At 38.0% G+C, this 12,726-nt stretch overlaps 1 pseudogene; it reads left to right on the top strand.

The window, feature by feature from the left end:
* Positions 1 to 2,269: 2,269 nt before the first annotated feature.
* LOC126587394 (MA3 DOMAIN-CONTAINING TRANSLATION REGULATORY FACTOR 2-like) lies at positions 2,270 to 8,559 on the top strand (annotated as a pseudogene).
* The last annotated feature ends 4,167 nt before the right edge of the window (positions 8,560 to 12,726 follow it).

The raw sequence follows: 12,726 nt of genomic DNA, 5'->3' as shown, positions 1-12,726 counted from the left end.
GGATAATAAGTATATGCCTCCAACCTAATATTTCAAATAATTACTTTTTAAACAAAATGAAAAAACCCAAACCCATGCAACAAATGTTGAAGGGGTTACCCCCTCACCCCTCCAACCCTCCCACCTATTCCTTCTTTTTTAAATTCAAAAATAGAAGATCCAAAAAAATATTAAAGGCAAGCGTGAACCAAGGGGTTAATAATAGACAAAGAAACACCGTGTAACAGTTGCCGACTAAGATACCTAACTAATTTGGTAAAATGTAATTCCCAACTGAATTATAATTCATGGCTTGTAGTTCATACATCCAATTCATAGCTTTCTTCATGTGTATAAATTATCCCTTCCATGTCAAAATAAATTGTCTTACTTTGTTCCCTTTTCTTCTTGAATAGGGAAGTGCAGCAATTGAAGGACTTGCTTTAGATTTTGAAGGGCCTGATGATTCAAGTTATAGTACAGAAGCTTTTAGAAAGATGCGGCATCTGAGATTGCTCAAACTCAGTAACATAAAGCTCACTGGAAGTTACAACAAGTTTTCCAAAAAGTTAAGATGGTTGTGTTGGCATGGATTTCCTCTGGAGGTCATACCTAAAGATTTCGTTCAGCCAAAACTAGTTGCTGTTGACCTGAGCTATAGCAAACTCGTACGAGTTTGGGAGGATACTGACGTGGTATGATATGATCTCAAAACAAATTATTAATTATTTTCTTCAGCTTCTGTGAATACCAATATCTTGCTTTCTCTCTTCTATTTGAATTTTTATTTTGTTATCTGTTTTTTCCTAGCAGCTGCTCAAGAATCTGAAAATCATCAATCTCAGTCATTCCCATGACCTAACAGAATTACCAGATTTTTCCAAAGTCCCAAATCTTGAGGAACTAATATTAGTAAACTGTAGAAAATTGTCTCAGATTCACCCATACATTGGATATCTCGAAAGACTTTCGTTGGTAAATCTTGAAGACTGCAAAACGCTTCAGTATTTTCCACGAGATTTCTGTATGTCAAAATCATTTGAGACTCTTATTCTTAAAGGCTGTACAGGATTGATAAAAATGAAAGACAAGGGGGAGATGGTATCATCGACAACACTTCAAGCAAGCCATACAATGACATGGAAATTACCATCCTCAATAGCAGGATTGAAGAACCTGAGATCTGTGCTCCCTTCATTGCATGGCTTAAGGTCTTTGACACTTTTAAGTCTTGGAAACTGCGATTTAACTGATGATGCAATCCCTGAGGATCTTGGGAGTCTATTTTCTTTAGAAATATTGGAGCTTGCTGGCAATTTGTTTTATAGCCTACCGAGCCTCAGTCGACTCTCCAAGCTTAAAATGTTAGATTTGAGTTGTTGCATAGATCTTCATGAAATCCCAGATTTACCAACAAATTTGGAAATATTGAGAGCGAATCAGTGCATTGCACTTGAAAAAATGCCAAATTTTTCGGAAATGTCGAGTATGGTAGAACTGCATCTAAATCACTCTCCCAAACTCATTGAGATTCCAGGCTTGCATAAGTCGTTAAACACTATGAGAAGGATTCATATGGAAGGCTGCACCAATCTCACTGCTGATTTTAGGAAGGACATCCTACAGGTCTCTCTCTCTCCCTCCCTCCCTCCCTCACACAAACATGCACACATACACGTGTCCCTCACACAAACATGCACACATACACGCGTAAGACATGCATGTACTAGAATATATTACTTATGCATAAGAATGATGTGTACATGCTGAGTTTTAGGAAGAACATCCTACAGATCTCTCTGAGAGCTGTATTCTCTTGCTCTTTCTATCACACGCCCACAGAGGCACTGTACATGACACACGCATGCATAATTAAGACTTGCTTCTACAAATTAATCTGGCTTTACATGGTATGCTCTAGGGATTGACTTCCTTCGGACATGGTGGCATTATTTTTCTCAATGGAGTTTATGATATTCCAGAGTGGTTCCAGGTTGTTGGTATTCATGAGTCCAATGATGTTCATTTTAAAGTGCCTCAATATTTGGGTCGTAATTTTAGAGGATTGACTCTCTGCTGTGTTTTCAAGAGAGATTGTCCTGGATTTACTGTTACAAATATTACCAAGGGTAAGGCTTTGCATATCCCGGGAGAATCTACATCCAGTTTCGCTAATGATGTATTCCGTTTTCCAAGTGTATTATCAAATGATGTACTCCGTTTGCAAAGTGTATTATCAAATGATGTACTCCGTTTGCAAAGTGGGGACGAAGTCTCGATTTCTGCAGTTACAGATGCTCATGGGAGGAGAGTGATGAAAACAGGAGTTAATCTAGTCTGGGATGATGGTGATGGCGGTGACGCATACTCTAGCAATGACGAGATTGGTGCCGTACCAAGCAATACTACATCTGACGAGGTTTGTACTTCCGAAATTATTAGAGTTATATCGTATATTTGCCAAATTTTAGCACCTAAGTTTAGGCCTAAGTTTAGGCTTGGTATTTAACTTGAATCTAACTTTTTAAACTCAAAAACAATTTTCAAGTTTTAGCCTTAAAAATTTGTTTGGTAGAACTATTTTAAAAAAATGAACTCAAGACTAACTCAAAAATATAGTCTATTCTTCAAAAACACAAAAAGTGGGTTTTTAAAGTTTTTAAACTTAAACTCACTCTTTTTTTTTTTTCTTCTCACTCTAAATCTATCTCTCTTTTCTTCTCTCTCTCCCTCTTCTTTTTTTTTTTTACCATTTTTTCGTCTCTCTTTCAATCTGCTCTCTTCATTTTCTCGGTACTTTCTCTCACTCCTTTTTCTCTCTATCTCCTTCGATCCTCTCTCTTCTTTCTCTTTCATCCAATCATCTCTTACTTTCTTTCCTCCTCTCTCTTTCTCCCTCAACCCCCTCTTTTTGGATCTCTTTGTTCAATTTGAGTTGTAAGATTTAAAATTTTTAATTTGAATACCAAACTAGTTTTTGAGTCTTAAAGAAAATTATTTTCAACAAAAGTTCTTAAAAACTGTTTAGGTTATTTTTATATTTTGTCCTGTTTTTATTTTTGGTTTTCTATATAATTAAACTTCTTTAAATTAATAGCCTCGAGACCCAGGAAGACTATTATTTAGCAAAATATTAAATAATCGATAAATTAAAAATTTATTAATATATCAACGTATTTTTGTATTTTATTAAATACTATAAATTGTATTTAGTTTCTTATCTCAAAGATGTAAAGAAATCAACAATTAACCATAGTTGTACACTTTTTTTCTAGACTCCTCCATCTCCCTCAGTCCACACGGACCGTTGTCCGCCCTTGGCTTCCGATCTCAAAAAGCGTGAGAAGGAGGCGTTCATCTATGACCCCTTGGAGTTGGCCGTAGCATCTGTCAAACCAAAGTACAGGCATGAATTCTACCAGAAGCCAGAAGAAATGGTTGTGACTATATTCGCCGTGGGCATACCAGCCAAAGACGTTAATGTTGACTTTGGTGAACAAAAACTAAGTGTTAGCATTGATGTTGCTGGTGAAGATGCATATTATTTTCGGCCTCGCTTATTTGGAAAGATAATACCTGAAAAGTGCAGATTTGACGTTCTGTCCACCAAAGTTGAAATTCGCCTGGCTAAAGCTGAACCATTACAATGGACATCTCTTGAGTTCAGCAAGGACAGCCCTGTTCCACCAAAGGTCGGTGGCCCAGCTGTTGGAGCGTCAAGACTCCCACGAAGGGGCCTAATAAAAAGACGGATTATGAACCAGTTGTTGGAGAGTCTAGGCTCCCTAAAAAAATTTGACAAAAAGTAATGGTATTTTTATCATTTTATTCGTATTTAATGAAGAATTTGTATGAAATGATCAAAATGATTGGTTGTGAACAAATTCAAAGATCGATTTTATCGATTTTAAATATCATAGATGTAAATCACCACATCAAAAATGTCATGCCCCAAACTGTTAGCGAAGGGCATGAACTCTGGACTACTACCAAACAATTAAACTTAATGGAGTCTGAAAAATTCTTTCAATACTCACTCGACCAGAAAACCTTATATAACTAAAATTCCCCCATACCTTCCCCAAAAGGGTAATAAATCCCCTTCCTTACACCTAGCTCCACTTGAGCTATTACAATTCTTCTATCAAATCTCATTTTTCTCTATTGAAACATTATTAGTTTTCTCTCCTAAACTTAAGAAAGCCCTCTCACGCTCAACTAATTTTCTCACAGTTAGCACTATTCTTCACATAATTGATCTTCAATTTCAAATTTTCCAGCTCTCTATTCCTCACTTTGTGTCCATCCCGAATTCTAGTCAACCCTAACTCATCCAATTTGATTAATCATGTCAAATGACTCGACACCCGAACTCTTGTGATTGAGTTGAGAGACATGTATGGTTATCTAGAAACTTAAAAGACTAAGTTCGTATTATTTACAGGCCAAACCTATCATTTCCGATTCTTCATAAACTAACAATCTACTTTATCTTGACAGAAGGATTCATATAATACCATATCACAAAAGTAACTATAATAACATCATAAAAGTGACAAAGTTATGTCAGCTCAGAATCAAAATATTTGTCTTTGACACTAGGTTCGTGCAAAGTAATGATCAAGATCATGTTTGGAGTATGAACATGCTCTAAGAATGTGAAGCTATTATGCACGAAAGAGTAAGAATATGAAAGTCATTGTCGAGTTTTCTAATAGATTTATACGTAATCTAACCAAATTTGTTTCATTAAAATTAAGATATTTATTAAGATGTCGTGTATCCGTGTAATATAAATTACGTAGAAATAAAAAATATTGGGCACACCGTTATTCGGAACATTGTGGCAGCGTAGAATTCGGACATTTCCGGTCCCTTTTCCTTATTTCCCGTTTCAAGAGGTAGAAACCAAGGAGAGGTACGGTGAGCCGTTGGATGAGACGGACATTTCCTCAAGTTTCGCGTTGAATGCCAACGGCTTTTAACGCCCTACAATTTTGGCAACCGCCTCTTGACATTGTCTGCTCTCAAAACCATCCACCCCACTTCTTCCACTCAATCAATCAACCCCCAAGGACAAGCAAACTGCCTCTTGATTTTGATTTCGATTTCTGATCATGGTTATATATCTTTTATTTTTGCTTTTATTCTAATTTTTCCATCTATATATCTTATTTGTTTGCCCAATTGCTCTTTAGTTTTTGATTATTTATATAATTGTGTGTTTCTTGCATTTGTTGCAGAGCTGCATTTTCTTCTTTCCCAACATGGCATTGGCAGGAAGAAAGTGAGGTGATGTAAAGATTTCTGGTACTTGTACGTTTCTTGTGTCTCAAGTATCGTAGGGACGTCTTGTCTAAATCTTGTGTAATTGAGCTAGTGAATGCTTGGCTAAGTGATTCAACACATTCTATACCTTATTCTCATTATTCTTTCACATATTCGTTAATCACCTGAGTAGTCTGCGTATGAACTCGATTGTTGTTAGATATGGAGCAATTGCTAAAGATGTCTTCGTATTATTGACCATTGAATTGTTTTTTTCTTCTTGTGAAACAGGCTCTAATTGATTCTTAATTTTGAGGGTTTCTCCGTAGAAATAATAGATTAACAACATAGTAAAAATATTGGGGAATTGGTGCTGGTGATCACAGCAGAGAGCTTGCAATTTGTTCCGTTTTACCCATCACAAACTGAAGGTATTATATGTTGCCTCTTGAAAACTATGAGTGAGTAGGCTTGAGTTCAAAAGATAAGCAGAATGGACTTCAGTGATGGGATTGTATCAAAGGAGCACCGGGAGCTTAACCGATCTGCTTCAGAAAGTGCAGATCCATTATCTGCATCTCCATTGCCCGTTTCTCCAAGATCCCTTAAGTCCCCTAAATCTTCAAAGTCCCCAAAGTCTCCAAAGTCTCCAAAGATTCAGGGGAAACACCGAAAAGGAAATCTACTCAAGCATGATAGACATTCACATTCTGCAGTTGATGGGCGTCCTAAAAAGGGTAACCTAAAGGTCGTACCCAGTGCACAAGGCTCCCGCTTTACGCAGGGTCTGGAAGAGGTGAATGTCGGCTAGCCTTACCCCCATTTATGAGGAGGCTGCTCCCAAGTCTCGAACCCGAGACCTACCGCTCATGGGCGAGACCTAAAAAGGGTAACCTACTTACGAAATTTTCTCATGGATTCTGGTTGAAGGCATTCTTTCGCATTATATAATTGCTAGCAAGAGGGCACTAGGTAATAACGTTTTAGACAATGTCGTATAGCTACATGTTGTTACCTGACGTCTGCCTTGGAAAGTTTTCTTCCTTTGGATTCAACGGCTCTATAATTGAAAATGGTTTTAGTAGATTATGTTCAGATGGAAAAAAAATAAAAAATAAAAAAATAAATCTTGGCATTTACCATTATCTGATGGTTAATAAGCAAGAGTTCTGAATACCAAAATTCAAAATTAGATTTTTATTCTTAGTTTTATGAAGATTATCATTATGCAGGTGGTTCTGGGGGTAAAGGCACCTGGGGAGGATTACTTGATACACATGACAGTTACACTGCTGACCCGAATGACCCAAACTTCAATAGCAGTGAGGTAAGTAACTGAACAACTCACACCTTCATATTTAACTCTTTTTGGATCTTGATATGAAAAATGATCAGTTATATTTGCCATCTTCAATATTAATTGTCTTATTTTCATTGTGTTTAACAATTGCGTGTATTGATTGCAGGAATGTGAAAATTCCGATGCACGAAAAGAGAGGGTCGATTTTGAGGACTACAAGAAGAAAGCTACAATAATAGTGGAGGAATACTTTGCTACTGATGACATTACCTCGACTGCAAATGAACTTAAAGTGCTTGATAGACCTACATATATAGCTACTATTTCGTAAAGAAGCTTGTCTCTAAGGCGATGGATAGGCATGACAAAGAAAAAGAAATGGCTGCTGTTCTTTTATCTGGCCTATATGCTGACTACATTGACCCCCCCCCCCCCAACAAGTTTACAAGGGGTTCTGCAAATTGGTAGAATCTGCGGATGACTTCATTGTGGATATACCTGATGCAGTTGATGTCCTTGCAATGTTCATTGCCCGAGCTGTGGTTGATGACATAATTCCTCCTGCATTCTTGAAGAAACAAATGAACTATTTACCCAAAGATTCGAAAGGGATTGAAGTATTGAACAGAGCTGAAAAGGGCTACTTAGCAGCCCCGCTCCATGCAGAAATCATTGAGCGGCAATGGGGGGGGGGGGGGGGTAGCAAGAAAATGACTGTGGAGGATGTCAAAGCTAAGATAAATGATTTGTTGATAGAGTCTGTAGTGAGTGGTGACAAGAAAGAGGCGTGCAGATGCATCAAGGATTTGAAAGTTCATTTTTTTCACCATGAAATAGTTAAACGAGCTCTTGTAATGGCAATGGAGAGGCGTCAAGCTGAAGGCCAGCTACTAGATTTGCTGAAAGAAGCTGCTGAAGAAGGTTTAATAAACTCAAGTCAAGTATCAAAAGGCTTCAGTAGGATGATTGACTATGTTGATGACTTATCACTCGACATACCAAATGCATGGGGTATATTGCAGTCATTGATCTCCAAGGGAGCATCAGAGGGCTGGTTGTGTGCTTCATCTTTGAAATCACTCTCTCTGCAACCAGAAAAGCGATCAGTAGAAGATAGTGTTGCCAAAGTTTTCAAGACGAAGGCTCAATCTATTATTCAAGAGTACTTCTTATCTGGGGATATCTCAGAAGTAAACAGTTGTCTAGAGTCTGAGAATAGTACTTGTTCACCTGAGCTGAATGCTATCTTTGTTAAAAGATTGATAACTCTAGCAATGGATCGGAAGAACAGAGAGAAGGAAATGGAATCCGTTTTACTGTCATCCCTGTGTTTTCCAACTGATGATGTTGTAAATGGGTTTGTAATGTTGATAGAATCTGCAGATGACACAGCTTTGGATAATCCAGTAGTTGTCGAAGATCTTGCAATGTTTCTCGCTAGATCTGTGGTGGACGAAGTTCTAGCCCCACAGAACTTGGAAGAGATTGGAAGTCAGTGCTTGGCACAAGAGTCAATTGGGAGCAAGGTCCTTAAAATGGCCAAGTCATTGCTAAAGGTTCGGCTTTCTGGGAAGCAGATATTAAGGTGTTGGGGTGGTGGTGGCAGACCTGGATGGGCAGTTGAGGATGTGAAGGACAAGATTGGGAAGTTGCTAGAAGAGTTCGAGTCTGGAGGGGATGTAAGAGAGGCTTGCCACTGCATGAAGGAGTTAGGCATGCCATTTTTCAACCATGAGGTTGTCAAAAAAGCTCTGATGACGATTATGGAAAAGAAGAATGAGAGACTTTGGACTTTGCTGGAGGTATGTTTTGGCTCTGGACTCATCACAATGAACCAAATGGCAAAGGGGTTTGGTAGAGTTGCAGAGTCTCTAGATGATTTGGCTTTGGATGTTCCTGATGCCCAAAAACAATTTACACATTACATTGAACGAGCAAAGAATGCAGGGTGGTTGGATTCCTCATTTTGTTTCAGCAAATCAGGACACAGTACAGAGTACGGAGGGAGGTAAGGCCCAGTGGGGGCAAATGCCCCCTCTCATTATTTTTTTCATTACAAATTATTCAATTAATCATTCCCATTTTTTTTTCTTTGCAGATTATTCAATTAATCATATTAAAATAGTGAAAATCCTCTTTTAGTTTTAAATGTCCTTCCGTCTTGGATATTTTTCTCACGTACTAATGTCTAAACCTTGTTGAGTTGCATGTATTTGGTTAATTAATACAAATGAGCATTAGATTGTCAACAATTAAAGACAAAATTAGACAATAGAGTAATAAAATTAGGCATTTTGTAATTAATTTTTTCAGCATTTGTAAAAAAACTAGCTTTATTTGTCCAAAAAAGGAGCCCAAATTTTTTAAGATGCCCCTCTTAGTTAAATTTCTGGCTTCGTCCTGCTCAACACTCTTCTTTACATTGGGCAGAACTGTAGCACGGAATGATATATCTAGTTTCTTGTGCGACAAGTAAACTGAATTAACTGATCTTTCGTGAGGCATTAAGTATCGTTAATTCTACTTTTTATACATCTCAGAGCAGTCCAACAGTTGACAATAAATGCATTCCAAGACTCGCATTAGGCAGAGAATCTCTCATTCATATTTCATCAAAACTGTAGCTACTCATCTTGGCTCCCAATTCACACTAATATAGAACTTTTTTTTTTTTCACAAAACAATATGCTTCTTGTAATACTACCGGACGCAAATATATTCACCACAAAAAAAAAAAAAACAGAAAAAAAAAATCAGGCACGAGTAACAAAATGTTTTTTGATTAAATTTTAAGGAAAACTAATGAAAAATGCTTGAAAACTTTGAGTTTTAATGATAAGGACAAAATAAAGGGTAAAGTGAATAGTACCCAGATTGACTTTTTAGTGTAAAAATGTGGTTTTTCATTAAAGTGAACAGTACTATGAGCTTTTCGTTAAAGTTCCCTAAATTTTATTGGTTACAATGACACATCCCGACCCGGAATGTCCATTAGGACTCCAAATCGAGCTGTGCTGGCCGACACCTGGAAGGTGACGAAACCATAAAGTGTAAGGGTGTGGAATAAATTTAAACCTAAGAGTGCCTAAATACCAGAGTGCGCTGGTGAGCGGGAAAATACCTCACCTCACACGTGACGTTAGAGCATAAGTATGTAGAGCATAGAGGATAAGGATTATACCCTCTGAGGTAGCCACCTATCCTGAGATTTGCCAAGAATCTTCGTCGATACGAACTTTTAGCAATTAAAACCTGGAGGGGCGGAAAACAGAAAGCGTGAGTGGGCAAAAACAAATCTTTTCAAATTCATTTCTTTCTCAAAGGTTCTAACCTCTCGCCGTAAAACTTGTATAATTTTCCCATTAATAGAATATATCAATACATATCAAATATATTTTCAAATTATGCTTCACATATCCATAAATCAAAAGTATGCCATGCCAAATATGAAATAGGATAAGTGATTCAGGTGAGAATAAGCTCATGGAAAATAACATATTAGCCGGAACCCTTGCAGAGGTCTGTACGGTTGAATTCATAGCTCATCAATCAATCCAGCCAAAGTCACCACAAGTGACCTGTATGGCACTACACTGCACACGAGTTGGAACCACTGAAATGGTCTGTACGATAAGACTGGGTGTAATATAGTTATGCTCATTGCTACGCTCTCATGCTAGCTGTGCAATAAATCGCTAGTCACCTACGAGGCGGAACCATAATTAAGGTTTGTACAACAAGACTGTGCACTTAAGTTGGATCCAATATGAGCATATAGTGCGGAAGGTGACATAAATAAACAGGCATGTGCCATCTCTCTCTGGCTAAATCACAATCACCCTGGTGCAGATTATGAGCTATCGTTTCTCAATCACATCTCACATAGCCAATCAAACATGTTCATCACACTACTCAATTCCTCAAATAAACTTATATCTCATTTATTTCATCTCATATATTGTATGGCTGCACCTAACATTTCGTTAGGTTGCCTACGTACCCTAAACAGGGATCAAGCCGTTCGTAGTTCACATTAACCAACTATAACTCACCTGATACTTACATGAGCGTCCACAGCACCACAATCATATAAATGCAACTATTAAATGCATATTCAAAAATATAAAAGCATTTGGCATAGTAATTAAAAGCATACTTTCATTTAAGTGTATTTCTAGGAAATATATCAAGTATATAAATATATATTGAAAACCAAAGGCCCACTCACCTAGAGTCCACGCTACAACTCCCTAGAACGAGTACCGAGGCGTCCCGATCGATCGACGCCTAAAACAATAATCGAATCACATCTCAGCACTCTTATCAATAAAATACGTAACTCACATATAACATATCCTCTAGGACAATTTAGAATGGTTTAAGACTCATTAACCAAAAGTCATCCGCCGACCAAAGTTCGACGATAGGATCACAATTCTACATAACTCGATCCGGAAGATCTGTATCTCAGATTTTCGATCCATAACTTCCCATGAATCACATTATGCTTATAGAACAACATGCTAAAGTTTTGTTATGATTCAACGGTTGGATCTCCGTCAATTTCCAAAACCGAGTGGCGATTAATCTTTTATTTTATGAACTTACAAATCCAATTCGGGAAGATCCATACGTCGGATTTCCAATCCGTAAGTTCCTATGATCCTCAAATATTACGTATTACAACGTATCAAAGTTTGGTGAGGATCCAACGGTTGGATCGTTGATTCATATTTTCACCTAACCACGCATCGAAACGAATTTAAGTTCAAACGATTAACCAACGTTAAGCCACTACCAAACTGAACTCAGGACATCAATTATAGCATAAAAGTAACATTGGCGGCCCACTGGCCACGCGCCGCCGCGGGTGGCGGTCGGCCACCCCGGCTTGCCGGAAAATCCAACTATTTCCAAAAATTACCAAAATTTACAGAAATGAAGATCTCAATGAGTAGAGAAACTTTCATACCTATGGCCAAGGCCAATTCGGTCGGAAAAGCCTCCAATTTCAACAAAACCCGTCGGAAACCCTAGGTTTTGGGTGTGCTCAATCCGACTCCAAAACAACTCCGTTGTCCCAACCATTGCTTGGGCTTTGTTCTAGGCCTCAAGAGGATGCTATGGGTGGTGGTAGTTGGAAGAAATTGCTTCGGGATTGGGTGATTCGAAGCCAAAGTCGCCGCACCCCTTCTTGCGAGTTCTTCCATTTTCAAGGCCAAATCTCTCCAAATTTGAGATGGAATGGAGAGAGGGAAGGTCGTGGAGGAGTTCCCAAGTAGTTTCTTGCAGCAATTTGTCGGAAAAATGGGTGAAAATCGTTGAAAAGTGAGGTGTTTGCCGACCGAGTCGAAAACGGGTTGCGCGTCAAGGGGATCCGGCCGAACCCCTTCCTTTTTTCCTCTCCTTTCCCTCCTTTCCTCGGATTCTGATTGGTCCTTCACTTCTCTCACTGTTCCGATTGGTCCATCTCCTCATTCCTTGGTTGGGCAGCCAATCCCCCTTCTTCTTTCTTTTGTTTCTGATTGGGCAGTCCATCTTTCTCCCTCTCTAACTGGGCAACGCCCAAACCTTTAATTCCCCTTTCCAAAACTGAAATTCTACCACAAATAATTAAATTACTAAAATGTCCCAAACTTCAAACATCAATATCTTATGCGGTATAACTCGAATTCACGAACCGTCTGCGCCCACGCGTCCGTAGGGACGAGTACTACGAGGGTATGCCAAGAAAACAAATCTTAGGTGACACGACACCGTAAATAACCTCAGTCAATACACGTGCCTCGAAGAGCAATTTCGTAAAATCACTTAATAAAATTATAAAAATCAAATTTTTTCCAAGACGGGCTGTCACATACAAACTGTAAAATACACTATGAAATCTCTTTAATTCTCTCAATTTTTTTAAAATTCTTTAAAATGAATTCCTAATTGAATACACGTGAAATGTTATAAACTTATTTAAAATCCTAATTCAATACACTTGAATTTCTAAATCTTAAAATCCTGATTAAATACAAATTAAATTTTAAAGAATTATTTACAATCCAAATTAAATACGTTTAAATTCATTAAAAAACTAAAATTTCTTTAAAATCTCGATTGAATACATTCGAGTTACAGAGGGCGTAAAGGTGAACCGCCTGCAAGTATATGCGTGTTGACCCGTTTGGCTT

This window comes from Malus sylvestris, chromosome 10 (genome assembly GCF_916048215.2).
Source record: "Malus sylvestris chromosome 10, drMalSylv7.2, whole genome shotgun sequence".
Taxonomy (NCBI): domain Eukaryota; kingdom Viridiplantae; phylum Streptophyta; class Magnoliopsida; order Rosales; family Rosaceae; genus Malus; species Malus sylvestris.
Note: the sequence above shows the minus strand (reverse complement) of the source record. Positions and strands in the feature narration are given on the sequence as shown.